The following is an 18,298-nucleotide window of genomic DNA, read 5'->3' on the forward strand; positions in this document are numbered from 1 at the left end:
CCGTCATCTGCATTCAAACAGTAACGATTCCTCACCGTGTGTAACGCAGGAAGATTTGTTCATTTAAATAAAAAAAGGTTCTTCAGTTTACAGCCAGAGAAGTAGAAATCGCAGGAATGCAATAAAGTAATGATTTCCCATTCAGTGCTTGCAATCCGTGAAATGTATAATGCAGCACACGACATGTATTATGCAACACAGAATATCAAAGTTTTATTCTTAATAACTACATTAGCCCTGAGCTTCTGCATTTTGAAAATAGAAGTTTTATTGAATTTAAGAAGTATTCAGAAGAGCAAGGTGTTATTAATATAGACCACTACAAAGTTATTGCTGAGTGCTTACCAATAGTTTCTATATGTGTGTCTTATTTAAAAGCTCTGCCAGTCAACCTTAAAGTGTAATGTTCTTATTTCATATCTCAATGACCAGAAGTCTTTGGCTAAAGCTAGTCTGCAATACCTGAAACCTGCCTGAAGCTGTCAATTGGCATCTCCAGCCAATGCAAGTCAATCTGGGTCAAGGTAACAGATAAAAAAAGGACTAACACTTGCTTTAGACCTCCACAACTGGATATCAGTGACACATTTTTATTACAATAACATTAGAGATGCATGCAAGTATGGGGATGCCATTATTATGAGGGGTTTTAACTTCTCAGGTATGAACTGGAACTGAACTGGAGCGACAGAGATGGAAATGGTGGGAAATTATTGCTTTTTTTAACACGATTTGTAAATGCCCCAACTAGTTTGTCTTGACTTCGTAGTCGTATATAACTAAAGTGAATAAAATAGAAATTGTGGAAACACTGGGAACAAGCAACCACAACATGATTGTTCTACAGGAAAAGTAAATCAACGACACCCAAAACTCTGCTCTACAACTTTCTCCTCATTGTAAATCATGTGGAGCTGGGATCCAGAATGCAGAAAATCATTTCAGAAATCTTGCCTGATGTTGATTTCCATTTGTAACATAGGTACTAAACGTGGTTAAATAAATCTCTGTTGCAAGCCATGCTTTGATCTGAAGACACTGCTGAGAAAGGCATGAGAACTTTCTTTAGCTTCTTGTAATACATGTTTGCTAGAACATGTGTTTATATCAAGTGGAAGCAACACACAATCTATGTCCCAGTACCAAAAAAACCCCAGCATCTATATAAATTAGTATAGGGGCTGAGGAGAATAGCATGATATTTTAAAACATTGCCTTTTCCAAGGTGGGAGCTAGTTGTTTGGTTTCTGCACTGTGTGTCAGTGTTTTCTTTGAGAATGTATTACAATGAATCCCATTTCAAACCTTGGGCTTATCAGTGCCCTGCATTGACTAGCATTATACAACTCTGCTGCACCTGGTAAAGAGCTGAAGATAAGCATGACCGATAAGATGATCAGAACAGACAGGAGCGTTCTTGTCAGGCAGATAGAATGCATTCCTTTATCATATCCCCCGTCACTGGTGGTCTCCACTGCATGCTTCCAGATTTAAAAGGTTTAGTGTATTGCCCTGGTGGATATCAGATTAATACTGCCTAAACAGACTTGAGCTTTACCTGTACTTTAATCTTTATATGAACTGCTAGTCAAAAAGATATGGAGTTATTTTAAGCCTGTATGAACACATTTTAATGAAACCAAGGTTAAATTCATTAAATACATACTCTAAAAGGTTGGTGATTTATTATGGTATTCTGTGAAGCCCCTGAAAAAGCCTGCTTTTAAGCTGTGTAACTGTGCCAATCCATCATGAAAATGCTACAAACTCTCCTTTATTTTGATTGACAGACAATAATGAGCCCTTATAAAAAAGTTTCCTATACTAAAAGTATAGCAAAGTGTAATAAAGCATAGTAAAAGCATGGTAAACCATTGGTAAGCATTGTAAAGCCCTGGGAAGCATAGTAAAGCATATTGAAAAATGTGTCAAACCGAGGTAGACTATGGTAAATGCATAGTATAACCATGGGAAAAGCATGGGAGGGAAACTGCAGTTACAGGGAAGTTAGCTACCTTTGATTTGTGTGACTCGAGAAGATATTCAAATGTTTACAATACCTGTTTCTGAAGCCAAATGCATTATTTCTATAGGGTTTCATGTAGCGCATTCAGTAATCTGCTCATATAGAATGCAGGGGGTGATTCTATGATTTCTATTTATTTTCTGCACTTCTAGATCTGTCTGATAACTATGGCAAGGTGCTTCTGAATTCGCTGGAGCTTCACAACTCCCCTCTGATTATTTGAGTGCGGAAGGATAGCAAGTGACAGGGAATGGGCAGGGGCAGCGGCAGAGGCACACTAACTGCAAGGCAAGCAGGCCGGCACTGCTTGAAGCAAAGCTTGAAAACAGAACAGACCCCTTGCTGGCCACTTGCACTGTCAGTCCTGGCATCACATGACATGTTATACAAAACCTTTTTTTTTTTTTTGACTGAAGAAATTCATATGCAGTAGAAAACCTTTTTTGTGGCAATCTCCACATTACAGTTTTACTGGGTATCAAAACGTATGTATAACTCTGGGTTTAATAATGTGGGTTAAAATAGCTAAAAAATCTATTTTGTTTACTCCCAAAATCTGAAAAAAAAATCCACTTTTCCTTTTGATTCTATTCCATTGTTTTCTTCCCTCATTGTTTGTGTGCAGTGATGTGTGGTCACCAGCAGGATTAATATGAAGTTTAAAGAGCTGGTTAGATGATTAAAGTAGACCCTTAGTGGTAAAAACAACCAAACAATGCTTGGCTCTGGGCTGAGAACTATGACTATCTCTTGTTTGTAAAGGATTAAATAAGCCTCTCTCTTGGCTTGAAGAAGAAGAGAGCTGGACAGTATGGTATCCAAGCTGCAGTTTACATTAAAAAAGGAACACAAGGAAACTAAAAGCAATACAAAGTGAACTCACCACAAGTGAGACCTACAGCTATGTTATACAATATGTTAACGTAACATTATTCAGCAGGTTTCATTTGACTTTCTGAAGCAAAATGAGTTCGTTCTATAGGGTGATGTAAAACTTTTGGCCATAGCTGTACATTTAAAGTACTACAATTTAAGCACACAAGCAGTAAGCAGAATTTTTAACTTTCTGGGCTAAATAATACCGAAAGGTGGAGCCTAGTTATTAAATAACTGATTTTTTGGAATCTAGTTTTTAATAGCTAATAAAAAGTTCCCACTGCAGCACACTTCACAGACAGAATCTTCTAATGCCTGCTAGATAAAGGCTTTGAGATGGGCTTTCTTCATTCCCTACAGCTAATCATCCTCTTTTATGAAATGTATTGCTTTTTATTTGGAGAGCTAAAGGGGTTATACTGTAGAAAATTGATACATTCCACAAATCTTCCATTCTCTAATCAGGTTTTACAAGTGCAATTTTCAAAGAAACACATGTTATTCATTACAATGAATTTCCATCATAAGAAATGATATCTGGTAGCATACTAGATTACTATGTCTTCATGCCTAACTATCAGCGCTTTGTCTTTACTGTCATTAACCAACCGCTTCCCCTAACTGGAGTCATGGCTTGCAGCCAGTGACATGTTTTTACTTGAAGACACTGCTGACGTGAAATGACCTGAAAGTAAGTCCTGCAAACAAAGAGTTGCATGGTACCAGATACCTTGTATGGTACCAGATAATTTATGGGATTACTTCATATTTGGAACTCTTTCATTCTGTGCCAGTAGTGAGCACAGGAGATGGGAGTCCTCAACCTAAAATTTAAATTCCAATAAAACATAAAGAAAGAGAGCTTATATCAATGGACATGACATGTAAATACTAATAACTAACTACTATTTTCAAATGTACGGTACACTGTATCTAGTTTGTGTGCATTGCTCTGTGTGAACGAATCTGAGACAGTCCACAAGGTCCCAGTAATGCTATTTCTGTGGTAGGTGAGGCACACACCCTGAAACCTGATGCATTTTGAAATCAGCGGCAGGATCAGTGGAACTTCAATAAAGCTACTCAATTCACTTTATTATTGCTGCCTTTTTTCAATTAAATTCCTATTACAGCATCATCAACAAACACAATGCGGGAAGCAAAGCATTCGTTTTGAAATACCAGCATGGTGAATGTTGCGTTCCGGCTGAAAGGATTGCCAGTGGGGCTCTTCAAGGCACACAGTCACTGCTTTCTCATTTCCAGCTGCAACAGCTAAAGCCAGAGTATTGGAAAAACACATTCCCTTCTGTGATGGAGTGTATGTGCATTCCCAACATTACTGTATAGGGCACTTGGACCAATGGCTTCCTGAGAGAGGTTGTTGCCCACAGTTCCATTGAGTTCTGGGATACATTTTAGCTTCATTGTGGGTGGAGTTGAGGGCAAGCTACTAGATTGGCATTATTGTTTTTATTATTTAGCATTTATTTATATTGGAAGAGAATCCAAAACCACTACAGTAGTCCCCACGTAGGAACACCTCCTAAGACAACACTTCATCTATGAGAACACCCTTGTGGTGAAACTGATGTTTCCCATTGTAAATGCTTTGCCTAAAGGAACATCTTTTTGGCACTGCTAGCGATTAATTCAGTAGTTCGGGACAAACACCAATCACAAAATGTTTTAGTACAAATATTTATTGTAGAGAATGCGGAGTATGCGATTTAACAGAAAAGTATGCTGTATATACACATTCATTTGGCATCAAACCTAACTTGGTTTGAGGGTTCGCTGCCTGGCCGACTGGACGAGGCTGAGACCCCCATTTGATAAAACATAAAAACTGTTATTAAGAAAGGTGGAGTGGGGAGGTGGTGGGTTACGATGAAATCAAAACGCAACTGAGAGATAAGTGAAGCGGGTATTTATAGTGCTAACAATTTAAATTAGCTAATGTGTAAATTGAATGATTCAATTTGGTGATGCAGAGATTGGTGTCTGACCCTCCTCCCGAACTTTAATTATAAATTTCATTTCACAACTGATACATTATGGTTTGGTAACCTGATAAATCATCATCATCAATCTTAAATTCAAATGGTTTATTCAATCTTTTTAAATGTGACATGTCATCGCGAGGGTCTTGAGGCACACTGATTGGTTCATTAAATCTTTCCAGAACCGCCGTGTGACAGGACGGCTGAGTAGTGATGATGTCCCCAGACCAGGAAGCTGACACAGAGGCACACAGGCAGGTACCTGGGGGTTAAAGCGCTGGGGCGCGTTTCTATTAAAAAATAAAACAATTCAACAAAAACAACACTCACAGAGCAAAATAAAAAGGTTGAACAAAACAAAGTCTGGAACACAAAATATTCTGACACCCAATCAAATACCGTGCTGGTCTGCCCAGCATGAGTAGCAATTGCTTTCTTTCTGTTTTTGTCTTACTATAACTTTTGTTTTAGTTTTTCTCCCTTCTCTCTCACACACGTTTTTTTCAGGAGCTTGAACAATTTCCAACTTTTTGTAGCAAGGGAAACAGCGGCGCATTTCGCCGTTTGTTTACATGCCATTTTGTAGTGATGAGGTGCACTCGTGGAAATACAAAACGAGACAATGATATGATGGCGTGTGGCAGGGCAGAAGAGCCCTGCAGGGAATCAGTGGGGCTGGGCAAAGCCTGCTGATTAATGTGTATTGTGGTTTGAAATGTATTATGGATTTAAAAGAATGGTTTGTGGGTTTATTTAAAAAGGGAATTGTATTGTTGTAGTTGTATGATTTGAAAATAAATGTATTGTGGGTTTATTTAAAAAACAATACAATGTTTTGTTATTGTTTGGCAGCGTGGGTGGGGTTAAAGCCCCATCCCTGTAAACACAGAATGTGGGCATCTCCGAATTGATTAATTTATTGTTAATTCGGAGATGGCCATGTGTATATAAGCGTGCCTGTTTTTGTGTTTGGGGTGGGTGTTCAAAGAGGAGAAACAAAACATTGTATAGTTCGAGCTCCTGAAAAAAATCTGAATTACACAAGTCAGACAGTCAAGTAGCCTCCGACAAAAATATATATTCATTCAAATATAACATTCATGAAAATTGATTACAAACACAGCAATTACCTCATCAGCACATCTGAATCAAACTGAATGTGTGAGCGGCTCAATGCATTCAGGTGTAACATAGTACATTAATCCCCACCAAGAAACGCAAACACAAATCAGTTGACAAAAGTTTGGTATGAGCCACCCAGCCCTATTGAATATGAACTTTGGGAATTATCTCCCTGATGATTTTGAATCAGCAGGCCCCTGTGCATGAAGCCCAAGCTATCCCCCTTTGGTTTGTGTGAAGTCCTGTGGAACTGGTTGTAGAACAAGGATATCATGAACAAAGCAGACACCTGGCGATGCTAAGAATCCAGATGGTGTGTCATGTAAAAAAACAAAAGATAAAAAAAAATAGATAATTATAATTTCATTAGTTACCAGAGCTCGTGCTGAGGCCATTTCCAGCAACTCTCTAATGGTCCCCTTTTATCAGCTTACTCTGACAGAAACTCTAAGCTTTACCTCTCCAGGCAACACATATGGGAAAAGAGATTTTATAACGCAAAGCATTAATGTTAACTTTCAAAATGAATGCCAAATAGTGTCTGCCTGAGAGAGGCTCAGGGCTGAATAGCAGGGGGTGTTCTGGTCAGGGATTGCTAAAGCTGTGAGAGAAACTCTTCGTGCCTGACTGTAGCCTGACCGCAGCAATGGGTGCATTTGTGTAGTGAAGCTCTGTGATTGTGCTTCTGGGAACATCTGATACAACCCTTTGTAACCTCAGAATCCTAATGACATTAATACGAGCACCCTTTCCAGGAAAGAGACATAGCTACAGAAATAGATGAGCGATCTGGACGTTGAGATTCCTTCTGTGAGCTCAGACGTATTGTTCTTTATTCAACCAAAGCCCACGGTTTAAAAAGGGGATGACTGGTATAGACTGCAGTGATTAACATATTCTATTCTTTATTCACGGAAATCAGAGCTTTACTCAAATGATCCGGTTCCAACTAGCCTATCTTAAGAAACAGAAGTGCCTATCACTTTAAATCTTCTTTTCACTTGGCCCCAAATGTAATTCTAAATAATTCCATTATCTGCAGGTATTTGATTCTTTTCAAACTTCAAAGCCACAACTGCATAATCTTTGAAGTACATGTTACTCTACAAAAGCAACCACAGGCCCTGCCCGGCTGTGCAGAGGCAACCATGAAAACCTATAACAGTATGTGTTACTGTGGAAAACAGTAAACAAGCAACAGCAAACGAGATTAGCAACACATGACAATTCCACTGTTAATCTTTTTAACTACTTTACCTGCTGCTTCAAGAGAACAGCTTTACACTGCAACAAATGAGGTTACATTTTTTGAAGACAAATGAAGCTCCTTATACTTTTAACTAGAGAGAGCTACAGTATCTAAGAGTAAAGGGTGATTTGTACAGCGCTTTAAAAGGTGTGTCTGCACAGTTAAATAATTAAGAATAATTATTAAATCTTAATGCCTCTGTTTAGTTTATTATCACAAATAATAATTTAGAAAAAGGTTTTCACCTGTATTGTTTTTGTATGCAAGGCCTGTGATGCCTCAAATAAAAACAAGCTAGAAATTTGATTAAATGTTTATTTTTGTAACTGCAAAAGATCTAAGGCTTGCCTTTAGGCTCTATCTTTCAGATACAGACTACCATAACTTTTATTAAGGCTGCATTCTAAATTGGTTGGCGACATTATCATTGACCTTTGACCTAATCTGGCTACCATATTGAGGTCATGTGAGCCTGTTTTATAGAGCCAGTACACTGAGTTCTTGTCTTAATATTTACTCCGCACTATATACCACGGTTTCCTCAGTTAAGTTCCATTACCAGTTGTTGTCCAGTAAATATTAACATTTCACTGTCTTGTTGCTTTAACAATGGGCCATAGCAATGCTACGGATCACACACTTTGAGATATGTCTCTGCAATTGGTGCACAGCTGTATTCTAAGATTCTCTCAATAAAGTTCCAGTAAAAATGAACCGTTTCACTGTCTCATTGTGCCCATGAAACAGACCATTCAACTTAATGTTTATAAACCATTCTATTAGAGGTTAGTCATTACCCTGACAATACTTCTTGTTGCTGTTTGTGGGGATCTGTGTAGGAATCCAGCACATCAGGAGCAGCCCACAAAGAGTGTACAGAGATATTTTATTAAAGAGAGATTAGCTTGTACATTTTATATACAGACTTTTTAATGAAGTTAGTTGAGTTTGATCTGTGGTGTCCAGCATAAGAATGAGGCACACAACTCTTCTACATTCAATTTAAGGAGCAATCTGTTGGCTAAGAATGTTCTGAGGATCTATAAAAGGTTGATGGACCAAAATGTCAACATTTAACCTTTCTTCTTTTTTATTATCTTATGCTGCTTTTCACAACTCACAGTAAAGATATTTGCTTTACCTAAACTCTGTATTCTCCCAGTGTACAGTCTACCAATAGAATGTAGCTCATATTATGCAAACTAGCTGTCAATGTTTGTCAGACACAAACCACAGCTGCCAATTCTTAGTGTCACAGGGACGTCCCTTCTCTGAATGCAGAACGCTTTGTCTTAACAGGGCCTGTCATCTTTATATTGTACCCTTGACAATAAAATGGCACTAAATTATTAATTAAGAAAAGAGTCAACTTTAGTGTACCTCAGTGGCAATCTGTCTGAAAAAATGGAGACAGATTACATGCTGAATAGCGCGCCGGGCTCTAACCATTACTGTATCTGTGCTCTGCAGCAACTGAGCTTTAATCTGATACAGAGGGAACTGACCACAGGGATCCCATACCCTTATATCTACTGCTGCCAGAATGGTATTACTTGATTTTACAGCATGGTCCTTTTGTACCTGCACACTGGCTGTTTGGTCCTAAAATATGTGTATTTAGTTTGCAGACAAGTTGCCAGGTAAGTTTGTGTTAAATGCCTACTGATGCCAAAAGTAATTTATATATGAATGACAGGGGGGGACTCAAGACTGATTCTCATATGTTTTTGAGTCAGATGCTGCGTGGAACAAGCTGTGTGTGTTTGTGGGAAATTGCGCCTGCGGATCGGCATAGATCATTTTCCTATCTGCTGGTAGCTGCGGATCGACAGTGACGCTTGAGGAAAGAAAGTGGGTGAAGACAGTTTTGTTCTTGAGATACTAAAAGGGGGAGGATGAGTAGGTTTGGAGAAACCAATCGGCTGAAGGTCCCTTGAAAGCAACAGGAAGTGACACTATGATACAAAGAGATAAGATTTAGATAAAAACAACTGGATTTACAATCTGCCTCCATGTGAGGAAGACAGCTAGGGAGAGCAGTGTTCCTGCTGCGGGACTCCACTCTAGGGAGAGAAGTGTTCCTGCTGCAGGACTCCACGCTAGAGAGAGCAGTGCCTGCTGCAGGACTCCACGCTAGGGAGAGCAGTGCCTGCTGCAGGACTCCACGCTAGGGAGAGCTGTGCCTGTTGCAGGACTCCATGCTAGGGAGAGCAGTGTTCCTGCTGCGGGACTCCACGCTAGGGAGAGCAGTGTTCCTGCTGCAGGACTCCACGCTAGGGAGAGCAGTGCCTGCTGCAGGACTCCATGCTAGGGAGAGCAGTGCCTGCTGCAGGACTCCACGCTAGGGAGAGCAGTGCCTGCTGCAGGACTCCACGCTAGGGAGAGAAGTGCCTGCTGCAGGACTCCACGCTAGGGAGAGCAGTGTTCCTGCTGCAGGACTCCATGCTAGGGAGAGCAGTGTTCCTGTTGCGGGACTCCACGCTAGGGAGAGCAGTGTTCTTGCTGCGGGACTCCATGCTAGAGAGAGCAGTGTTCCTGCTGCGGGACTCCACGCTAGGGAGAGCAGTGTTTCTGCTGCAGGACTCCACGCTAGGGAGAGCAGTGTTCCTGTTGCAGGTCTCCATGCTAGGGAGAGCTGTGCCTGCTGCAGGACTCCATGCCAGGGAGAGCAGTGCCTGCTGAGGGACTCCATGCTAGGGAGAGCTGTGCCTGCTGCAGGACTCCACACCAGGGAGAGCAGTGCCTGCTGCAGGACTCCATGCTAGGGAGAGCAGTGCCTGCTGCAGGACTCCACGCTAGGGAGAGCAGTGCCTGCTGCGGGACTCCACGCTAGGGAGAGCAGTGTTCCTCCTGTGGGACTCCACGCTAGGGAGAGCAGTGCCTGCTGCAGGACTCCATGCTAGGGAGAGCAGTGCCTGTTGCAGGACTCCATGCTAGGGAGAGCAGTGCCTGCTGCAGGACTCCATGCTAGGGAGAGCAGTGCCTGCTGCAGGACTCCACTCTAGGGAGAGCAGTGCCTGCTGCAGGACTCCATGCTAGGGAGAGCTGTGCCTGCTGCAGGACTCCATGCTAGAGAGAGCAGTGTTCCTGCTGTGGGACTCCACGCCAGGGTGGTGCTGAATTTAGGTGGTACAGGCCTCAGTGTGCTGAGTTTAGGGGGTACAGGGCTCAATGTGCTGTGTTTAGGGGGTGGTACAGGCCTCAGTGTGCTGAAGTTAGGTAGTACAGACCTCAATGTGCTGTGTTTATGGGATATAGGCCTCAGTGTGCTGTGTTTACGGGGTGGTACAGGCCTCAGTGTGCTGTGTTTAGGTAGTACAGACCTCAGTGTGCTGTGTTTAGAAGAACATAAGAACATAAGAAGAACATAAGAAAGTTTACAAACGAGAGGAGGCCATTCAGCCCATCTTGCTTGTTTGGTTGTTAGTAGCTTATTGATCCCAGAATCTCATCAAGCAGCTTCTTGAAGGACCCCAGGGTGTCAGCTTCAACAACATTACTGGGGAGTTGGTTCCAGACCCTCACAATTCTCTGTGTAAAAAAGTGCCTCCTATTTTCTGTTCTGAATGCCCCTTTATCTAATCTCCATTTATGACCCCTGGTCCTTTTTTCATTTTTCAAGTCAAAGAAGTCCCCCGGGTTGACATTGTCTATACCTTTTAGGATTTTGAATGTTTGAATCAGATCGCCTCGTAGTCTTCTTTGTTCAAGACTGAATAGATTCAATTCTTTTAGCCTGTCTGCATATGACATGCCTTTTAAACCTGGGATAATTCTGGTTGCTCTTCTTTGCACTCTTTCTAGAGCAACAATATCCTTTTTGTAACGAGGTGACCAGAACTGAACACAATATTCTAGGTGAGGTCTTACTAATGCATTGTAGAGTTTTAACATTACTTCCCTTGATTTAAATTCAACACTTCTCACAATATATCCAAGCATCTTGTTAGCCTTTTTTTATAGCTTCCCCACATTGTCTAGATGAAGACATTTCTGAGTCAACATAAACTCCTAGGTCTTTTTCATAGTTCCCTTCTTCAATTTCACTATCACCCATATGATATTTATAATGCACATTTTTATTGCTTAGGGGGTCTCAGTGTGCTGTGTTTATGGGATATAGGCCTCAGTGTGCTGTGTTTAGGAGGTGGTACAGGTGTCAGTGTGCTGTATTTAGGGGGTGGTACAAGCCTCAGTGTGCTGTGTTTAGGGGTGGTATAGGCCTCAGTGTGCAATGCTTAGGTGGTACAGGCCTCAGTGTGCTGTGTTTAGGGTGTGGTACAGGCCTCAATGTGCTGTGTTTAAGGGGTGGTACAGGCCTCAATGTGGTGTGTTTTGGAGGGAGCACAGGCAGTTGTCTACGTTGAAACAGCACCTATCCTGTATTGTGAAACTTTTTGTGACCTGAACAGTATGTAAATAAGCACTGTTTGAACATCAGAGATGCCAAGGGTTGGCTTTCCTTAAGAGTGAGATTTACAGCCCCAAAGAGTGAGATTCAAGGTCAAAGAGTGAGACCTTCCAGGTGTGGTGTTAGATCATTGCTTAAGACAGGGACTCTCATCTTTGGTCCTTGGAGACATCCAGTAGTCCAGGTTTTTAATCCAACCAGCACTTAATAGTTTATTTTAAAATGTACACTGCTTAATATTGCATATGAAACACTTAAATGCCCTAATTCATACTAATGTCTAGGACATGTGAGAATTATATATGCAATGCAAACCAGTGGATTTTAATAAAAACAAAAACCTGGATGATTGGAGATCCCTGAGGACTACAGTTAATAACCCCTGGTTTAGGCACACAGTCAGTGGGCAGAACAAGAGAAATATTAAAAAATAAACAGTTTTTATATAAACCTAACAAAAATGAAAACTGTTTTATCAATACAGCAATATGTTTATTTTGCTTATCACTCATAGTGATCATCGTTTTGAAAAACACTTTACAGTACAAATATTATTTAGTTTGTATATTATTGCTCATATTACCCGCTAACTTAAGATCAAGTCCCGCTCGTTTTTTTTAGGGTGTTCACACACACACACAAAAAAAACCTGCGTAGCCTCCTCTCTCCTCTTGCACGTGTATAGAATGCCTGTAGTCTCCATGGTTACCACAGTACACAGGCTTGGAAAGAGGCTTTCCATGCTGTAAGTCCCGTGCCTGAGGCCCCAGATTACTGTTGTCTCTTGCAGCCCTTAAGAAAAAATATTTTATATCTTTATATATTTACTCAAAAAAGGGCTGGGTACCTTATACAGGCAAACCGGATCTGACATTGACCCGAGTTACAAACATTAACGTCTTATTCAACTTTGTTGTTAATCATGGATTTAACTGCAATTAATTAACACCTCAAAATGTGTAAAATAATCTTAAGAATGTGTGTGAGCGTGAGATAGTATGCTAATGAGTGAGTCTCACGCTCAATGCGTAAGACTTGACATATCTGGACTTAAAATGACATACTGGCTTTACAAGTACATCTAATTATGTGGAAAATGTAAATCCCAATGTCACTTCACTATTCCGCTGAAGATGTTTTCTATACCTGGCATCAGTAAATGCTTTAAAAAAATCCCTCTCTCATATGGGTAGTGTGCGTACACGATAGACGAGGAAGTTAACTTTAGGAAATTACTGAAACGATAGGTGAAGTATTTTATCTAGGAGTACATACTTTAATTGGCCCACTACAATCCCTAGATAATGAAAAGACAGATTTTCAAAGCCAAAAAAAATGAAACCAGGCAGCCTATAGTGGCCCTCCTTGGTCCCCGTCCTTTCACATTTCCACCCACACTCCTATTTGAAATTGGTTTGGAATGACTTTTTTGTCACTAGCAGTTTATACCAGGTAGCAAACTGGAGGTGAAAGCGCTAAATCCCATTCTTCACTAAGCCACCTATTGTCCGATTCATTTGATCTCACTGCAACAGAAACTCTTTACAGAGCTTAGTCTGGGGTATCTATACTTATTATTGGGAAGCATTATTAAAGGAAACATGTGAAGCATGTCAAATCCCCCTTCTGCATCTGCAGAGCTGAGATCTTGTGAGGCTACTAGATTTCTTGGGGGCTTATGAAACTTAGCTAGGAGACCAGGCTGCCATGCCTGTGAGTAAAGCGTTCGGAGGGCCAGACCTACAGTACCGTTTAACTAATCAATGATCAAAGGGGTCGCACTGTAATATTTACTTTAGAGTTTAAAAGGAGGTAAAATGACCAGTTTACAGTTAAACAGAGAGGCAGTGGATGAGCTGGGTTTGAACCTAGCATGACCTCGTGCGCTCGGTACTTCTCATACCCGCTAGGGTACCCACCTTCTACGAGCACCCAAGGGTTAGCAAGTTTCAGGTTAGTTTTGCAAACAGCTAGTACATTTCTAATAAGATAGTGGAAATCATTTAAGCAACTAATGTATGTCAAAGAAAATCTTAAAGGAAGGTTGGTGTTTCTTATGCGTTTCTTATGCGGACATTAGGTCATCTGGACTTGTTAATTCCTGCCACCCGGATTGGACTCCTCATTCATATTATGCAAGAAAATTTATAGTGTGTATTCACAGCTGGATCAACTATAGTGGTCTGCTATGGGGCTTTCACCTTTCATGTAGGCAGATAGGAAACATGGGTAAGATACAGTAAGCAACCTACTTGGTGCTCTCAAATGAAGACATTATCCCTTGCTAATTATATTTAGGGATCTGCATTTTGCATCACCAATAAGAACATTTCTAAGCTCGGTTGTGCATTATAAACACTTGTAAGACCCAGCAAAATGCTTCTATATGCAAAGCCAAGAATGAACATTCTCAGAACTTAATTGAGAGGAAGATGATTCATTATAGTAATTGTGTTCAACTTGAGATGTTCAAGTTGTTTGTTTCTCAGTTTTGTACACTGGTGTATTTTTATCTTTCAAAAAATAGGAATTAATTACACTGGAGTAAATGTTTTAAAAATATGTTTCATAATCCTTTAGATAATCTTTTCTCATTAGGATTCTGCACAAAACGAATCATTTATTAATTTGAGGGACCGCCTGCACCTGGCTTGGATTTAAAATATTACATTTTCTCTCAGAAAACATAGCTGCAAGAAAAAGGCCAATTTATTCTAATACAATGAAAAGCCTTTATACATAGATTTCAGATTAGCATCTTGTTCACAGGAGATGCATCCCCTATCATATATTAACAGCAGTATACTATTGTGTTGCTTGCACATAAAAATGAAGGACACACAAAAGGACATTAATTTATAGAATAAACTACAGATTAGATTTAAGAGATTTTTTTTCTATATATAAAAAACACATTTTCTATTGAAGGATTATGAGGCCACAAAGAGTGATTTATATCTCCCGTCTGAAGGAGGAAAATGAAAAATGACGCCCCTGCCCACAGCTGAAACCCTGCTAGTGTCGGGGTGACAATCAAAGCGGGTAATTTTCCATTCTGACACCGCAGCTATGGTAATAAATCTCTCCTGATGGGTGAGGAATGAGGATGTGTAAATCCACAAACACAATGCTGTTGATGCTTTCCTTCCAGTATCTCATCACACGCAAACTCAAACACAGTAAAAGCAAAGTGATCAAGTTCTATTACCAATTCCATCTCAGCATTGATACCGTGTTGACTACATGCAGTGTGGAGTAGTGGTTAGGGCTCTGGACTCTTGACTAGAGGGTTGTGGGTTCAATCCCTGATGGGGGACACTGCTGCTGTACCCTTGAGCAAGGTACTTTACTTAGATTGCTCCAGTAAAAACCCAACTGTATAAATGGGTAATTGTATGTAAAAAAATAATGTGATATCTGTATAATGTGAAATAATGTGCTATCTTGTAACAATTGTAAGTCGCCCTGGATAAGGGCGTCTAAGAAATAAATAATAATGGAATGAAAAGGTGGTTACCTCGCTTTTACCTGTATTGACTTAGAGAATTCTGTGTGGTCCAGTGGTTAAAGAAAAGGGCTTGTAACCAGGAGGTCCCCGGTTCAAATCCCACCTCAGCCACTGACTTATTGTGTGACCCTGAGCAAGTCACTTGTGCTCTGTCTTTTGGGTGAGACGTAATTGTAAGTGACTCTGCAGCTGATGCATAGTTCACACACCCTAGTCTCTGTAAGTCGCCCTGGATAAAGGCGTCTGCTAAATAAACAAATAATAATAATAATAGAGAATGTAGGCAAACTTTTTTCCCTGGTAACAGTATATGGATTACAAATGTTTACTTAATATCAATAGCTATAAACTGCACAAATCATCTGCATTTACAAAGTTAATAAATCCATAACTAAAAAACATCTTTTGGCCACGTTTTGTTTACAATAGTGCTGCATCTTCACCCACTCTGTGACATCATTGCAACAGAGAGCTATGCAGATCTACACTCCAAATACCTATCCACTGTACACTTTTGGTAAAAAAAAATATATATATTAGTAGTTCTTTTTTGCATGAACGATTTCTTCAAAAACATATACGTTATGTTTTATCACTGAGAAAGCCTTCACAACTTGTTTGAACAACAAAGCAACAGAGCTTCACAGACTACTTGCTTGACTGACTCATTGACCTTGTCCACATAACCTAACCACTACCAGTGAAAAATACATTTGAAAAAAAAGTTACTTTTATTTCTTGTAATATAATTTTTTTATTAAACTTGTCAGGACGATTTATATTTTTCAGCTGAAAGGTACCCAAGGTAAATGCATGTTTTAAATGTCATTTTTAATAGTGATTGTGCCCTCTCAATTGACTGGGAGGTGAGATTATGTGCCAAACTGTCTAACCCTTTTAATAAAGCGTGAATCTACAACACATATCAAAGCCGTGCCTCTTTGAATAGAATTAAAGCACCCAGAGCTTGCTCATGTCGAGATAATTTGATTTTAAGAGAGAATGTATGAGCATTTTGAAGCAGTCTCTTTTTGAAGGTGGTTTCTTTTCTCAGATAAGACCTTTGATTGTAATATCAGGGCTGTGTCTTAAAAGCAGTCTTTAGTGAACTCCTATTTTTTGAAAGGAGATAAACTACAATCAGACAACTGAAGTTCTTGACTCTTGCTATTCTTCTTATTATTTATTTCTTAGCAGATGCCCTTATCCATGGCGACTAAAAATGGTTATAAGATACATTATTCTTACATACAATTACATTATTTTTTACATACAATTACCCATTTATACAGTTGGGTTTTTACTGGAGCAATCTAGGTAAAGTACCTTGCTCAAGGATACAGGAGCAGTGTCCCCCCACCTGGGATTGTACCCACGACCCTCCGGTCAAGAGTCCAGAGCCCTGAGTCCTAACCACTACTTGACACACTGCTTCCCTATTATTAAAGGTCTCTAAGAACTTGAGTTGTTTGTTCCTCGTCTTGCATCTTGGAGTGTTCTCCTTACATCTCTGTTAAATCGATTCTATGATGTCACCTATTCACTCTGTCACCAGATCTGCAGTAGAAATGACCACAAATGGAGGCCTGTCTCTATGCAGGGAGTGTGAAATCTTCCCCAGGTTAAACCAATCCAGAACCCCAAAATGTGTTGTTTCAGACTAGCCTACCAATGCATTAATCTGAAACGCTGTTTAATCAATCTGTTTATCACTGAAACATCTGATGTAAGACATTGCATTGAAAAACAATTAAACAGTCACACCAACATAGTCACAAGCAGATACATTCTTTCATCTGGCTTTTCCTGTAGACAGCGAGGAAACTTACCATCAGTGGAAGTAATGTTAAACTCTGAATTTGCATTATATGACATGTGGTATTTGACCATCAAAGGAAAATATGGTCTGTACTGCCAAAAATAAAAACCTCTTCTGGTTTCTGGTGCTAGGAGGTGGTGCATTCGCTGCCCATTCCACCCCACTCAGAGTGTTTAGTTGCTAAATATATTGGTAAATTGATACAGTACTGTATATTTTCTAAGAATAATGATTGACAGGGCATTTATTGACCATTTTACCCCCAACCCGAAATATAAGGTATTCCACCCCTGAGTAGATAACGACAAACTAAAGGGCAGTGGTGTCCCAAAAAATGGCCCAACTAGTGTCAATGCAGAACAACTGGGTGGAGTGTTAGCTCTTCATTTTACCCCAAAACTGGAAGGCTATTTTATGTGACACTAGTCTTGGTTGTCACCATTGCAGAATCACTTTTTTTCCACAAATTCTACTCGCAAAATACAAGTATAGCCGGTGAGTTTGCGTCAAGCAGTCATAATAAATAAATGTTACTTTACTTTTAGTCTGCATATGTAGGTTGTTTCAGCAGTTCTAAGGGAAGTGCTTTTCCCTACAATATTTCTATGTTGTCAGGAATCAAAGATGCCACTTTATTATGTAGGTTACTGCAGCACAGTGATCAGAGCACTGGTCCAGTGGTCTTGCTTCTCAGAGGCACGTCCTGTGCTTGAGGTCTGGAGCCCTCCTGGTTTTGTTCCACCTGTATCCTGAATTCCAATTCATTAGTTTAATCTCAAAGCAGGCATTAATCAGTTCATTATTTAATAGTGCCATTAAAACAGACTGTATGTGTGCACTCTGGCCTGTGCTATGAGACACACAGGGAGCCCTATAAGTCAAGGCAATGCAAAGCCTGTCTCCATGCCATGTCAGGTGCTTTCCACATACAGTATATTTACAGCCATATGTTTAATATGTGTATTTTTTCCATCTGATTTGAATGTGTTATTTTCACCTCCAGCTGTCAGTTGTCCTGATTGACAACTATCAAATCTGCCAGCGAGATTAATGATTTGTCAGAATTTGACAGACTGGTTTATCTGATGCACTCTGCAGGGTACGGAGACTACTCACAATGTCAATCTGATGAGGCTTTTAATAGCCAGTGGGTATAATCATTTAATATTCCACTGACAAGGGAAAACCTTGCAAACATTCAGAACTAAATCACTTACCTTATTTCCTATAACTCATTCAGGTTAATAATTCATGGTTTATACTTATAATACAGCTATTGCTAAT

At 40.0% G+C, this 18,298-nt stretch overlaps 1 protein-coding gene across 2 annotated transcripts in view; it reads right to left on the minus strand.

The window, feature by feature from the left end:
• Positions 1 to 18,298, minus strand: part of LOC117963742 (ephrin type-A receptor 8-like) — a 170,575-nt gene that overhangs the window by 74,404 nt on the left and 77,873 nt on the right. The gene's annotated exons all lie outside the window — the stretch shown is intronic.

This window comes from Acipenser ruthenus, chromosome 27 (assembly GCF_902713425.1).
Source record: "Acipenser ruthenus chromosome 27, fAciRut3.2 maternal haplotype, whole genome shotgun sequence".
Taxonomy (NCBI): domain Eukaryota; kingdom Metazoa; phylum Chordata; class Actinopteri; order Acipenseriformes; family Acipenseridae; genus Acipenser; species Acipenser ruthenus.